The sequence below is a fragment of the Nuphar pumila genome, chromosome 3 (assembly GCF_984573655.1).
Source record: "Nuphar pumila chromosome 3, dmNupPumi1.hap1.1, whole genome shotgun sequence".
Taxonomy (NCBI): Eukaryota; Viridiplantae; Streptophyta; class Magnoliopsida; order Nymphaeales; family Nymphaeaceae; genus Nuphar; species Nuphar pumila.
The window spans coordinates 34869603-34884298 of record NC_143251.1 but is presented as its reverse complement, the minus strand read 5'-3'; the positions used below and the strand labels follow the sequence as shown (position 1 = coordinate 34884298).

At 35.7% G+C, this 14696-nt stretch overlaps 1 protein-coding gene and 1 pseudogene across 4 annotated transcripts in view; one reads left to right on the top strand and one right to left on the bottom strand.

The window, feature by feature from the left end:
- The first annotated feature begins 5513 nt into the window (after nucleotides 1–5513).
- The window catches only part of LOC149842555 (mitogen-activated protein kinase homolog MMK2-like), a 34957-nt pseudogene continuing 25774 nt past the window's right edge, over nucleotides 5514–14696 (top strand). The window contains exons 1-3 of the transcript XR_016430782.1: nucleotides 5514–5803; nucleotides 9004–9133; nucleotides 9583–9720. The product of XR_016430782.1 is annotated as a mitogen-activated protein kinase homolog MMK2-like (transcript). The remainder of the gene's footprint in view (nucleotides 5804–9003; nucleotides 9134–9582; nucleotides 9721–14696) is intronic.
- LOC149842554 (rhodanese-like domain-containing protein 14, chloroplastic) overlaps nucleotides 8685–14696 on the bottom strand; it is a 69649-nt gene continuing 63637 nt past the window's right edge. Inside the window, exon 7 of one of the 3 annotated variants that reach the window (XR_016430784.1) lies at nucleotides 8685–9008. The gene's annotated coding sequence lies outside the window, so the exon portion shown is untranslated. Of the gene's footprint in view, nucleotides 9009–10447; nucleotides 10466–14696 lie in introns of those variants that run through there. The other 2 variants (XR_016430786.1, XR_016430788.1) reach the window with 2 other exon arrangements.

Here is a 14696-nt window from a genome sequence, read left to right as displayed (position 1 = left end):
TCTCCAATTTGGCAATGAGATGTGAACCTTTCAATCACCTATTAAGAAAATGAGTAAAATTTGAATGGGGACCAGAGTGTCAGCTTTCATTTGAGCGCATTAAACAATATCTCCTTAATCCACCCGTTCTGAAGACACCGAAACTTGGAAAACCACTCCTCTTATACATTTTCATCAATCAAAATGCTTGTGGTGGATTTCTCGCGCAGTATGAAGAAGACAGTCGAATAGAACATGCATTTTAACCATTAACATAGATACATATTTTGAAACCCTATTCTTATACATAAAAAACAATCATTCTACCATTATAAAATCCATGTGAAGAAAGTGTTTAGACCCTACCTTCCACCAAATAGACAAGAACATTACAATGAAGACGTAGGAATCCCCTTCAAACTTGTGTAGAGAGAAGTTCAAGAGCACCTCTCTCTACACATGTTGTGATAGGGGCGAAAAAGCCTCCACTCAAGCTTGAAGATGGAGAGTGAAGATGGGTCAATCCCATCTACTTTTCCAAACTCCAAAGAGAGACTTTCTCTCTTTCCCAAAATGGAAAAACACCTTTTGAACGCAAGGCTTTGTGTGGTTTATTTATGGACAAGTTTTGGGAAGAAACAAAACTCTTTGAATTTCAAAAAAGAACTCTACTTTTCCAACATTCTTTTTATTATTTATTATAATTATTATTTTTACTATGTCCTCCCATAAAAGTCGACTTTGATATGGGCCCCACATATGGATCCAAATTTGAACCCAAATCTTGTTGGGTCCAATCTAACCCAACTTGGATCCAACTCCAAAAAGGAAAAAAGCAATTTCTTTTTTTTAAATGCTTATAAAAATTACACATTATATCAAATTATAAATTTAATTTATAAATCATGTGTAATAATCCACTTATTGTTAGTTAAGCATAGTTTCTTTTAAATGCTAGTTAATTATGAATTAAATACTAATTAAGCATAATTAGTAAATGAATGCTTAACATTTAACAATCTGGATGGCCACTGTTATACAAGATATTACCAAGCAAATGAATTTGTAGTTATATTCCACATAACTCAATTTCGTAAATGTACATGTACTTGACTTAGTACATAATTATTACAAGCATGATTGTGGGATATTTGTCCTAATGTACATGTAATACTTGGGTGTAGGAGAAGAATTAAATTCACGTAGGTATGTTGTGTGCCATGTTTTATTATTTTTTTATGAAGTTATTGTTAGTTGTTTATTAATAACCCTTTTTTAAAATGATGTATCTATTTTACATAAAGCATATAATGAAATTGTATAAATGTGAGAGAAAGAATGTTTGTTTGTAGTGGATCAAAGAGATGATTGAGAAAGAGGAATAGAGGTTGAGGGGGAGGAAGAAAAGGCATTGAATGATGAGGTGACGGATGGCGAAGATAAGTTAGTTGAGCTTTGAACAATCCTGGGGAGTATATATTGATGGTTATGTATATTTTATTTTGACAATAAAAAATGTTGATATGACTTTGACAGAATGAACAAAAACTTGAATATCATTTAGATGTAAAGTTCATTCATAGTTGTATTTAAAAACTTGATTGTAATTTTACATGTAAGGTGAGCATAATTAGTAGTTGTTCTGTTATATTTGTGGACGAATTTCAGTTATAAATTTCAAAAGTTCTTTTTGTGTGTATTGTTATGTTTAACAAGTAAAACTGTTATGTTATGTTTGTGGATGATAAAATATCGCATATTTGATGAAATTTCATACATAAAAAAAATCATATAGTTTAAAAGAAATTTGCATATATATGTGCACATTTACATAGGAAATTTACATGTATATGTGCAAATTTGTATGTATACGTGCAAATTTGTATTAAAAATTCATACATAAGGAGGAGATTGGAGGAGATTCGCTTACATGTGAATTTGCATAGAAAATTAACATATTTAGTCAAAAATTTGCAAAATTAAGATAAATTTGCATATTTTGTATATGTTTGATTTGTTCTATATACATGTAAATTTCTTATACAAATTTGCATGTATACGTACGATTTTGCATAGAAAATTTGCATCGTTAGTAAGAAATTTACTTATTTTAAAGAAAACTTGCATGTAAATGTTTGAATTTGCATATAAAATTTACATATTTAGTTAGAAATTCACTTATTTTAACGAAAACTCATATATATATATATATATGCAAATTTGCATATTTAGTTCAAAATTCACTTATTTTGAAGGAAACTTACACGCATACATGCGAATTTGCATAGAAAATTGCATATTTGGATCACCTATTTTATATGCAATCCAATCTTCATTTCAAACTTCAATTACAACACTGTTATATATACAAAATTCTTTGAAATTGCATTTCATCGCAATGCCTATTATATACAAAATTCTATGAAACTACATTTCAACAACAATACATATTTGGATCACCTATTTTATATATACACTTCAATGTTTAATTCAAACATATTTCAAACTTTAATTCAACAAAGTGTCATCTGTTATATATATAATCCAATTTGCAACAACACCCATTTTAAAATTCAATTCAACAAAGTGTCACATGTCATAAACACAATTCAATTTTCGTTTCAAATACATTTCAAACTTCATTTTAACACAGACACATGTTATATATACTTCAATCTTCATTTCAAACACACATGCATATACAATTTAAACTAATTAAAATGTTAAATAATAATAAAATTATATCTTTATTTATAATAATATACATAATAAAGTTTAATGTTGTTTCTATTATATGAAATAATAAAAAAATATGCAATCACTACTTATATTGCTTATGGTAGGACAATAACTCCTTGTTGACCTTATTCATGTTTTTGATAAGGATAGCTTGACTTTGTAGCTTTAAGCAACTCCCTTAGCTTGCCAACTTCTTTCCTTAAAAGGGTCACCTCTACATCAACTCCAATAGCATTTTTTCTTGCGTGTTGGAGACTCTTTGCCCCAACTTTCTCCTCCATGGATAAGCTAGTGATGTCTTCCCTGTCGTCTTACCAGTCTTTAAGTTTGAATTAAAATAATGTTGAGTAATCCTTCTTTTGATCCTTGAATGTGTCATGCACGATTTTGCTTACTATACTAGGGTAACGAGGTGATTGTTGAACAAAACCAAATTGTCAGACCACTCGGCTGGCTAGTTGGCACTCAACTTCATCCATGTTATACATTCAAATATCCCTCCTCGTGAGGCCCTTCATTGCCACAACTATATCTTGTAGATCCTCATCCACCACGTCTACATAGGGGCACCACATGACCTACGATAACATTCTATTCATGGTTGGTCCTATATCACATCATAGCAAAAAATATAAGAAATTATTTTAAGAATGCTAACATGTGTTGTGGTCATTTGACACAATTTTGCAATGCAAGCTTCCTTGCTAATATGATGACCAAACCCTTTTCGATCTTTTGTACCTTCGTTGTTGTGTAACTGTCTCCATATTATAATACGAGAAAATTCAAGAGCCATGTCACATTTTAGGGTCTTTCAATGGATATGTGCTCTCATATCCATACTTGCAAGGATCAATACAAGGATTAATACAAATTAACACAGAATATAGTACATCAATAATTTCTACAAAATGTTTGAGTACGAGTCAAAGTTAAGGAAAATTGAAAGAGTGAATACCTCCAACAACACCAATATTCTGACAATGTTTTTTCTGTCATTCCTACACTCATTCAAACTTGCATATAGATATATAAGTGTGACAACTCTCCATACATACTCTCAACGCAATTCAGTGAGATGACACATTCCAAGTACAATCCATGGATCATCTTCCCACCAATGTTAATGAATAAACATGTGCCAAAAAGTAGATCAAGAATGCTCACACCTCCATGTCTAGACTATATATGTCCTTCCCTCCAAAATTGGGCAGCGAGGTGTTGAACCAATAGAATAGGTGCATGCAGGGTATTGGACCCTCTGCATCTTCTCCATGTGGATCATGCATACACAAACCAATATAATATTTTAAAGATTGAAAATCAAGATTCAATCTACTTGTCTATAACCTAAAAACATGCTTACACATAAAATTTAAGAAAAATACCTATAGAAGAGTATCAATCCTTGTTGGCTGCTGCGACCTCTTCCTTAAAGCATGCACTATCTGCGATCCTGGGGAAGAGGAACCTTTTGTGCATTCTCCAACCCAGCCTCACTCTCCTCCACTCCCTACAGACCCGCTCTCCTCCACTTTCGAGCCCTTACTCTCCTTCATCTCACCTCTGCCGCTACAGGTGGCCGTGTGGATTGGAGAAAATATTTTGGCCTCAATCTTATTAGCCTTTTTTGCATCTTCATTCACATTTGACTCATTCTAAAACTGTTAGCTATTGTTTTGTTGGAACTGCTAGCAACTGCAGGGTTGAGCAAAGATTTCTACGGTCCAGCTTGGTGAGGGTGTCTTTTTTATGCATTATATCTGACACCTAGATTTTTTGCCATGGAGCAAGCTCCCTCTCTACTCAGAGGGCAAGTTTATTTGAGTAATTCTAAAACTGTTAGCTATTGTTTTGTTGGAAGTGCTAGCAACTGCAGGGTTGAGCAAAGATTTCTATGGTCCAGCTTGGTGAGGGTGATACTAATAAGATATTCGAGATTCAATATCGAAGATCCGAATAGGATATTCGAGATTCAAATAAGAATAAAAAAATAAAACAATGAAAATATCCTCGTACCAACTTGTGAACATGAAATTCAAGTTTAATTAGGCCATAAAATTTTACAAGTATTACACTATAGCTCGGCCCGGCTTGACCCGACCCGACCCGGCTTGGCCCGGCCCGGCCCGGCCCGGCTTGGCCCAACCCGACCCGGCTTGTCCCAACCCGACCCCCCTTGGCCCGGCCCGGCCCGGCCCGACTTGGCCCAATCTTAAGATTCATAAATGCTTGACTGAAATTATGTCTTAAAGAGAAAATAGCAAGTTCACATGCAACTATTAGGCAAATAGTAATATTTAACAAAATAGCAAGTTCCCATACAACTAATTAGGTATATAATAATAATTATATATAATAGTTAATTTAATTTTTTTTTATATTATTAAAAAGTTTAATAAACAACTTAGGCCCATCGGGCCAGCCAGGTAGCCCGTGGGCCGGGTTTTCGATACCTAACTTAAAATTATAGCCCAAACCCGACGCATGGCGGGCCGGGTGGCTTCCGGCTGCCGAGCATGTTGCCTACCTCTTGATTCAGGTGTGGATTCCTTGTAAATCGACACACACATTTATGAGTCTGAACTGCCAAAAAAAAAAAAACGGAAGGTATCATTTGACACGTATCAATTTATGTGTGGACAGACACGATAAAGTCGTTCATGAGAGAGAGAGAGACGAAAAAGTTCAAGTAGGAGGGACGGAAGTTTGAATTCGATTGTTTCCTGTTTCTTGTGATAAAACCAACAAAAGTTTTCAATGCGAATATATTTTTATGAAATCTATTATGCTTTAGAGAGAGAGAGAGAGAGAGAGAGAGAGAGAGAGAGCTGCTACTTTGGGCGTTGACCCACCTTTCCATTTGGGCTTCTCTGCCGATCTTTGTTGGAGATTTTGCTTCTTTCTCATAAATGACTGGAGATTTAAGTGGTGGTGGCAGTTCGAGTGATGGTCAAATCAAGGGAGTCCTCACTCATGGTGGGCGCTACGTTCAGTACAATCTCTACGGGAATCTGTTTGAAGTGCCAGGAAAGTACGTCCCTCCACTGCGGCCCATCGGTAGAGGCGCCTATGGCATCGTTTGGTAATCATCTTTCTTGTTTCTTTTTCTTTTTTAATCTCTTTGTTGGGTTCCTATGGGTTGCTTGAATTAGTTCATATTTTAAGCTTTTAGTGTTTGCATTGGAACAACTGGTCTATGTTTCTTTGTAGCTTGTGGATTTTGTAGAAATATAGTGAAGGAGAAAGATTTATGTATTTCTTTGTTTGTTTTTGGACCTCTTGAGGTCTTATAATTTCCTAAGTGCATTGAGCAATGTTAAAGAAAAGTGAAGGAAAAGAAGAATAAGATTACTTAGGTCACTGAAAATGCCAGCATCAAATTAATATACAGAATGTTTGTGTTAAGTGTATTGACAAAGTGTCTAATATATTAGTAGGTGGCAAGAGTTAGAAAATGGCTGATTTCATTGAATTGCTGAGTCCTGGAAGGAAGCGGAAAGATGATTTTCTCAGATTTTGAAAACTAAGCGATAATATCAGTATTTGATGGAGAAATCAACCAACTAGGCCTGTGCCATCATATTTTTGCTTTTAGGAAAGTAACCTGAATGACTGCATGTTGAATTCCTCTTTATTCAATCTTGGTGTTGAGCTATACAACCTGACTTCGGCTTCTTCACTTGGATATAGTTTTCTTCACAATGAAAAAACCCATTTTCCACATATAAAACAGTCAACTCTAGTATTCTCTATATTCTATATGGCGCCATGATGAATCCAATGATCTCTAAAGGCAAGCAGTGACAATGATGAAAATCAACATAGCACATTTCTATGCAAGCCAATTCAGTTGTAGCCTGCTCTCAGAAATGGCCTTTCAATGTTTGTTTGTCCCTATCTGTTTAACATGGAACTTGCCACTAATTGGACTCCATAATCCGATTGCATGTTTTTGCATGCACACGGTAATAGTGGTCTGCGATAGAAATGGTGATCATCGTAAAAATGGTGTAACTATGTGGGTGATGGTCATGGTCATGGCTATAGAATGGTGAAACTAAGATTGCAGAACTTGGAAGCAGAAGCAAAAAACTAAATTCAAAACAGAAGCGAGAAGCAAGGCATTTTCAAATTTTTAGGAAGTGAGAAGTGAGGAATCTTTTTGGAAGCAAAATGGGAATTAAACGTTAAGTGAAACTGGAATTGGTTGAGAAACAAATAAAAGTCGAATCAAAAGTGAAACAAAAAAGAACCAGAAATAAAATGAAATCAAGTGAGGAAAAATATGAACTATGTTTCCTCAACTAATTAAAACATATAATCCAATTATTCTTGTGATTTGAAATTAAGAAGTTATCATCTTGAAAGTTAAAACTTAGAGCTAAATAATACATATAACTATAGTACTATTTGAAATTAGCTTTTGACTTTTAAATGACAAAAAAGCCACTTAATGTTATGTTTCTTTTTTTTTTCATGAAAAGTGCATTGCTACACCATACTAAGTATAACATCAGCATTATTGAAGTTGACAGAGTTGTATACTACAGAATGGACTAAAAAACTATTGAATGCTCAAAGAAGAGAAGAAAAATAAAAATGTAAAACCGTAAACAAATTTTCCAATAATAATTTTAACTCTTTTAATTAAGCTTATTATTTACCTTTTTTAACATATTATAATATTTATTTAAAAAACTAAAATAAAAGGTTTATTCTTGAATATCATGATTTTTTAGTGTAAAAGTTTTTTTTTCAAAATATAAATTTCATGGTTCAAAATCGTGATAAGAAACATGAGAGAAGTGTATGGGGAAGAGAGATTTCCTTCACATTTCGGGAGCAAGATATCTCACACTTTTGAACCGAGCTTCTGGATAAGCATGCTTTCACCTATTATATGCCCTGTAACTCTAGGTGAACCATGTTAGTGGTGGCAGTTAGGATCTGAATTCAGCTAGAATCATTTCATATCTACTTCAATCTGTACCTGGTTTTGATTAAGGACTATCTTATTATTGAGGTCTGGTAATACCCACAATCTGGCCTATTTGCATCCCCATTGGCGAGTACAGGCAGTATGCATGCTTCTTGTGCCTCTCATATGCAAGCCATGTAAACTTGTTTGGGGTCTGCGATACGGATATTCCATTGCATCAATTCTTCCATATCCTTGAAGGACACCATATATAGAAAAAATAGTGTAGTTTCTTTCTTAAAAAGTTTATAATAGTTCAATCTCATCTCAAGCCTCAAAATCAATTAGAAGATATCTTCATCTAAGGCCGTGGAGGATCTAGGGAGGTTGCAAGCAACACTGAGTTGGGGATGAAGACTTCACTTGAATTTGGGGGAGTGAATGCACTTATTAAGTTAATATTGCATTTTATTTATGTTATTAACTTATGTCCTTCATGTAAGGTTATTAACCAACGCTATATGGTCCTTTAATTTGAGATGTCACAGTCCTTTTGCACAAGCATTGCTGTGATAATTTCATAATTTGAATACTATTATGGCCTATATGTAGGGCTGTGAAATGAGAGGAGCCATTTGAACTTGTAAAATAAGCTCGGTAAGCTGAACTCCAACAAGTGTTTGTCTCAGCTTAACTCTCACAGGTTTTTTAAGTACTAATAAATTCTAGATATGTTTTATTTAGCTCGAATGGGTCATGAACCAAGCTTTGCTCAACTTGCCACGTGGAGTTTGAACATCTCATGTTCGGTTTCTTCAATTTTTTTTCCAGCCTACCTATATGTCATCATTTGCTATGTTAATCAGCTTTTATGAGACCTGACATTTCTCCCTCTTGTTCTGTTGCTTCTTCTTCATCTTCTTTTCCTTTCCTTCATCTTCTTTTCCTTTCCTTCATTCTTCTTCCTTTTTTCTGGTTCATTTTTCTATTTACTTGCTCAATACTAACAAAAAAGGGAAGACAAATTATACATGATATCTTGCTATATCCAATGATAATGTTATTTTCAGAATTCCATAGTAAATCATGTTTCTGCATGTGTTCAACACCTAGTAACAGAACAGACTCTGTCATTGTCTACTCAAACTGCCTATGTTTGGGAATGTCAATGAATCAAGTTTGGGTTGGATATCTGACTGAATCTGAACCAAATTAGTATTTGTGTGCAGTTTTGCATCCGCCATAATCCGACAGATATATTGCATATAAAACATATCCAATTGGCTAACTGGATAAGGATCCTGTATTGCTTTTTCCTCTGACTGTGAACCCTATTATGATGCGCTGATCCATTGGTTCTCCAGTGCTGCTGTTGATTCAGAGAAGAAGGAGGAGGTAGCTATTAAAAAGATTGGCAATGCTTTTGACAACAGAATTGATGCTAAAAGGACTCTTCGAGAAATAAAGCTCCTCTATCACATGGATCATGAAAATGTAAGTTTCGTGAAGCATTTCTTGTTTCACAATCATTGCACAAGATGCTGAACTGAATATGGCATAAGAAAATTTTATTGCAGAGCAAATAGTACAAAAATGTCAAACTTACATTCTTTCTCAGTGGTTGAAACAGATTTTGATGTTTAAGATTTAATGTAAATATATGTAGTTTTCACCTGCTATTTAGTACATGCTTTCAGAATCATATTTCATTGGGTTAATGTTCAGCAAGTCAATCAGGAGTTGTGCTGTCATTTATAGCAGGAAAAATGTTTCCAAAACTAATAAAATGCGGTATCAATGTAGATATTGATGTCTAAGATCTAATGTACTACTTGTGGTTTTCTCTTTGCTGCTGCCATTTAGATTGTTAAGCTACTTTACATTGTTTATTAAATTATTTTATTTTCAAATAACTTCATTAACTTAACTTTTCCTCCTGCCAGATAATTGTCATCAAAGATATCGTACGACCACCACAGAAAGAAAACTTCAATGATGTATATATTGTATATGAGTTGATGGACACTGATCTGAATCAGATAATACATTCTGACCAACCTTTAACCGATGATCACTGCCAGGTTTGCTATTTCTGCTTTCAACTATTTCCTGTTTAAAGATATGAGAAACTGAAAACTTTGATAATGCATCTCTTTAGCTGTTGTTGCTTTCAACCTTAATAACATGGAACTGGAAGTACTTCAGATAACCAAATGCTTGAGATATTCAATTTAAATGACTTTGCATCTGATGCTTATGGAAGTGACTTTGGATTATCTGCTTTGTATAAAACCTAAATTACATAGAAAAGGATAAAAATGGTCGTCATAACTAACAACATATTTAGTGCAACAAGGAATTAAATAAACTTTTTAGTACAGTTATTGTAAAGTCTCAAAGTGGTGGAATAAGCGTGTTTGGACCATAAAGAGGTTTAAACCAATACATGATCCAGTAGAATGGAAATGAGTTCTTGCACCTTCTTGTTGGTTCTTTAGGCAGCCCACACCATGTGTCACCTGAACAGGGATATGATACGAGTATCTGAAAGAGAATGAGTTTGAGCGGCTTCAGGGATTGGTCATGGTGGATTAGTGCCTTCTATATGAGGAAGTTGGACTGCTTCTACTCATCAGGCATGCTTTTGAATCGATTTGTAGCACTGTGATTGTTTAACATACTCCATTTACACCTCATGTGATCATCCTTGACATCCATTTGGTGGAGAAACAATTGTTAAATAGAAAAACACAAAAATGATGATGCAAACTGATGTAGGCACAAGTCAATACTCTTGTTTGTGATATGTTTTCCGCTGTCCACCACCTATGCAGTATACATCTACAAGTTGGAATGAAGCTGAAGTACAAGAACAAGAGCCACTAAGGGCATACAATAGCACAAATACAAAGTGCATGAGCACAAGTTGATACATATCAAGATGAGCCGGATCTAGGGTCCTAGGAGCTAGAGCAACTGGCTTGGTGGGGCCCACCCAAGAGGCGTTTCCCTATTTTTAGTCAGACTAGAGGGGCGTGAAACCCTCTTGAATATGGGTTCTAAGAATGAGAAAGAAGCGATAAGAGGCTTGACTATTTCTGGAGGTCAGGATTCAAGAAATAGCATAGTCAACTTGGAGTCTAAGGAGGCTTAAGATTGGTAGCAATTTTAATATTTTTTGTAACTTGTGTAAAGAACTTATGAGGGCTTCCTACGCCTATATAAGGCCATGCATTTCCCTTGTTGAGGCAAGAATGAAAACCATAATTTCTCTCCGAGTTCTCATGTCTTCCTCTCTCTCTCTAATTCTCGCCTCTAAATCTCTCTTCTCTTCCTTACTTCACGTCTCTTTCTCTCTCTCTCTCTCTAAGGGCTCACCCTTCTCTTCTTTTATCTTTGGTTAACTGATCTCTAGTAGGTTGTGTGAAGCCTGGTTTGGATTTTTGGGGGTTGCCCAAGGTCCAACCTTGTCTCTGTGCTGCCAAGTTTGTGGAACCAATGTGATTCGACCGTCCCAAGCCTTCCCTGGCGTAACAAATCTTATCCAATAAGTTCAGCCTTATGGGAAAGCACTTCACGTGATCTAGGAAGCGACCTAGGAAGCGATGGGGAAGCGAAAAAAGAGAATAAATAAATAAAAATAAAATTGAAAACACAAAAAAATGAAAAAATAAGGGGAAGCGCACTTCCCCTAAATTGGGAAGCGCGCTTCCCAATTTATTTGGCACCTCCCAGTACGTTTTGGAAGCAACACGTTTCGCGTTTCCGAAACGCTCTTCGGGGAAGCGCGCTTCCCCATGCCCTATGGTGCTTCCGGTAACCCTGGTTAAGCCCTATGAGGTTCAAAGTGCCTACCACTTGCACAAGGGAAGGATTCTTGTGCCTAAGGAGTCGGCCCTCATCCCCAAGCTCCTACACCACTTCCATGCCACCTAAGTGGCTGGACATAAAGGTTTTGAAAAGACCTACTACAAAATAAGTAGAGAATTATCATGGCATGGGCTCAAGAAAGATGTCAAAGATTACGTGGCCAAATGCAATCTATGACAAAGAACCAAATATGAGGCCACTTCTTCCACGGGGCTTCTCCAACCACCCCCTATTCCTAACCAAGTGTGGGACAAGCTGATTATGAATTTTGTTGAAGGCCTCCCCAAGGTGGCTGGGTACACTGTCATACTTGTGGTAGTGGATAGGCTCAGCAACTAAGAGCATTTTATCTTCCTTCTACACCCTCACACAACTAGATCAGTAACCAAATCCTTGATGAAGTGCATCTCCATGCTCAATGAGATGATAAGGGTGTTAAAAAGAGAACAAGACACAATCTTTGTGAGAAGATTTCTGATGGAATTCTTAAGTTACAAGACATCAAACTCACATTGAGAACAACTTACTATTCCCAAATGGATAGGCAAACTAAAGTGCTCAATAGGTTTCGTGAGTATGACTTGTCTATGGTGTCAGATTTAGCAAATCTTGCTCACAGCTATGATTTCCCACTAGATTGTGCTACCCTCTCACACGCACACACACCACATATGCACACCTCCATTGCTGATCATGGTCTAACAAGTTCATATTTTTAGCTCCTAGGAAATCTTTAGAAGAATATCATGCAGATTTTTTACATCTGTTTTCACTATGTAGGGCATTTTAATAAATTTATATGGAGATCTTTTAATATGAATTCTCAAACTATAAATGTGTCTCTTGGTCTATCTAAGGTTACTTACATACCTTGTATCAATGATAGTTGGTGCATAAGACACCATACTATTTTAAATTTGTCAGGAGCAAAAGAAACTTGCTAATGATTTTCCATAAGAGAAAGAGAGAGTTAGCCTTAATAGCATCAAATAGTAAGTTTGAACACTTTCCAAGTTGGCACCCTGAACAAAATACATAATTGTGAAAGCTTGTAACATCAAGCTCTAAATGATCATTTCTTGACAATGCACTAGTGTAATATTGTGTATTTTCATACTTAGTTAAAATTTAGAAATTGATGAAATTTCGCTGTGTTGTAGAAATATAGGAAAACCCTCGATATTAGGATGTGATAATTGAGTCTGGGCATGGCCCAGGTCTCATTTACAAGACCGAAACGAGTCAATTAAAAGGTGATAAAAAGTTATATTTTTAACCTTTAAAATCAAGCAAAATTCGAACGAAATTCAGGATAAATTCAGGCAAATTTTGAAGGTGAAATTCAAATTATATATCGATAGATGCATCTCAAAATTCTGAGTTCAACGGTATGTTACTTTTTCGAATTTGAGCTACGGTTGACCCAAAAATCGCATTTTTTCAAAAAAGGCCCTGCCTCGATGGAACCAGGTCTAGATTGGATCGGACCGAATCCGACCCATATGATCCAAGTTAGTATGGACCTGGACTCAATCCAATACCCATATTAATTAGGATCTGATCCAGCTCAGGATCCATATGGATTTGAATCTTGGATCTGGATCCAAATCCAAAATCCAGATCCAATGAAAATATAACTTTAAATTCAGTATACAAGTTTAAATTAAAGGATTTTAAAGTTAAAAAGACTCTCAGAGGGTTAGGTCACCCTCTGGAAGTTTTTGAATATTTATTTATTAATAAATAATTAAATTAATATTTAATATTATTTAATTCCGAATTTAAGAAGTTGTTAAATGGTGGGGACTCTAGAAGAGTCGATAATAGTTATGAGAAAGGCATAAGGTAGGAGAATAAAGGAACTCTAATAGAGTTGAAAAAAAAGGGAAATAATTGAAAAAGTCAACAAGAGGAGTTTAAAAAAAATTTGGAAAGAAGAGTTGGAGATAGACTCCCATATGGGAAGTCCAATCTCCAGCCCTCTTTAGAAAGTGCTGGAAAAGGGGGGGGGGGGGTCACCCCCTAGATGCATCTATATAAACTCAAAAGAAAAAAGAAGAAAAGAAGGAAGGAAAAGCGAGAGAAAGAGGGAGAGAGAGAGATTGGCGTAGAGAGGGGGCAAACTGCAGCTCCACCAATGCCTTCTTCTTCTGCTACTTTCTTCGTGGGTTAACCCACAACAAGAAAAAAAAAAGGTACGGGTTCGTTCTCTTGATTCGAATAGGGAAAAAGAGCATAGATCGGTTTCTATGCAATGTTTTAGTGGAATTACAGAAGAAAAATAGAAATCTGATTTTTTTACATACACACACACACATATATATATATATATATATATACAGATTTACTCTATTCCATTAAGATGCATATACATGTTAATGATTTCTTTTTTTGGGGATTAAAGACTGGATATATATATATATATATATATATATATACTTTCAGATATGTCGATCTGAGCAATTCTGTCTACTTTTATAGGTAGACAAATCTGGACAGATCTGCCACATATAATGTGGACAGATCTGACATGTACACACGAGTGCAGATCTAGCCCAGGTCTGGTGCAGGTGTGGTTTCAAAAAATAAAAATAAATAAATACATCATAGTGAATGTTTTATTTTTAATTTATTCATTGGGTATGATCCTAGTGCTGTCCAATAGATTTATCTGTTGTTCAGGCCCGACCGACCTGTGTTCGGCTGGGCAGATGCAAAGCCTGTCAAGCCCAGCCAAACCTTGTTTCGTCCGGGCAGATTTGAAACACAGAGAATCTGGGCTATTTGCTGGTGGCTAAGCTCAGTCGAACCAGTCGGCTGTGCAAGGTTGCTTGTTGCCGGACCCTAGTCGACTGGTTCGGCTGGGCCAAGTTATAGTTAAAAAAAAAACAAGAATGGTGAGCCAACCAACAGTCGGCTGGGCAGTCTCTTAACATGAAAAGCCCAGCCGACTGTCAGCTGGGCAGCACCATTAAAGGGAAGTTATATGGCTGATAAAGCCCAACCGACTGTCAGCAGGGCAGAACTGAGACAAAACTAAAAATAAACAATATATGTCAAACAGAAAAATTTTCTAGGCAACATCGGACCGACAAAAGAAATACTCATACATAAGTATATATATAAATACCTGTCAACATTCCAGATTTATACATGTCAAGTATTCGAATAGATACATATGCTGATT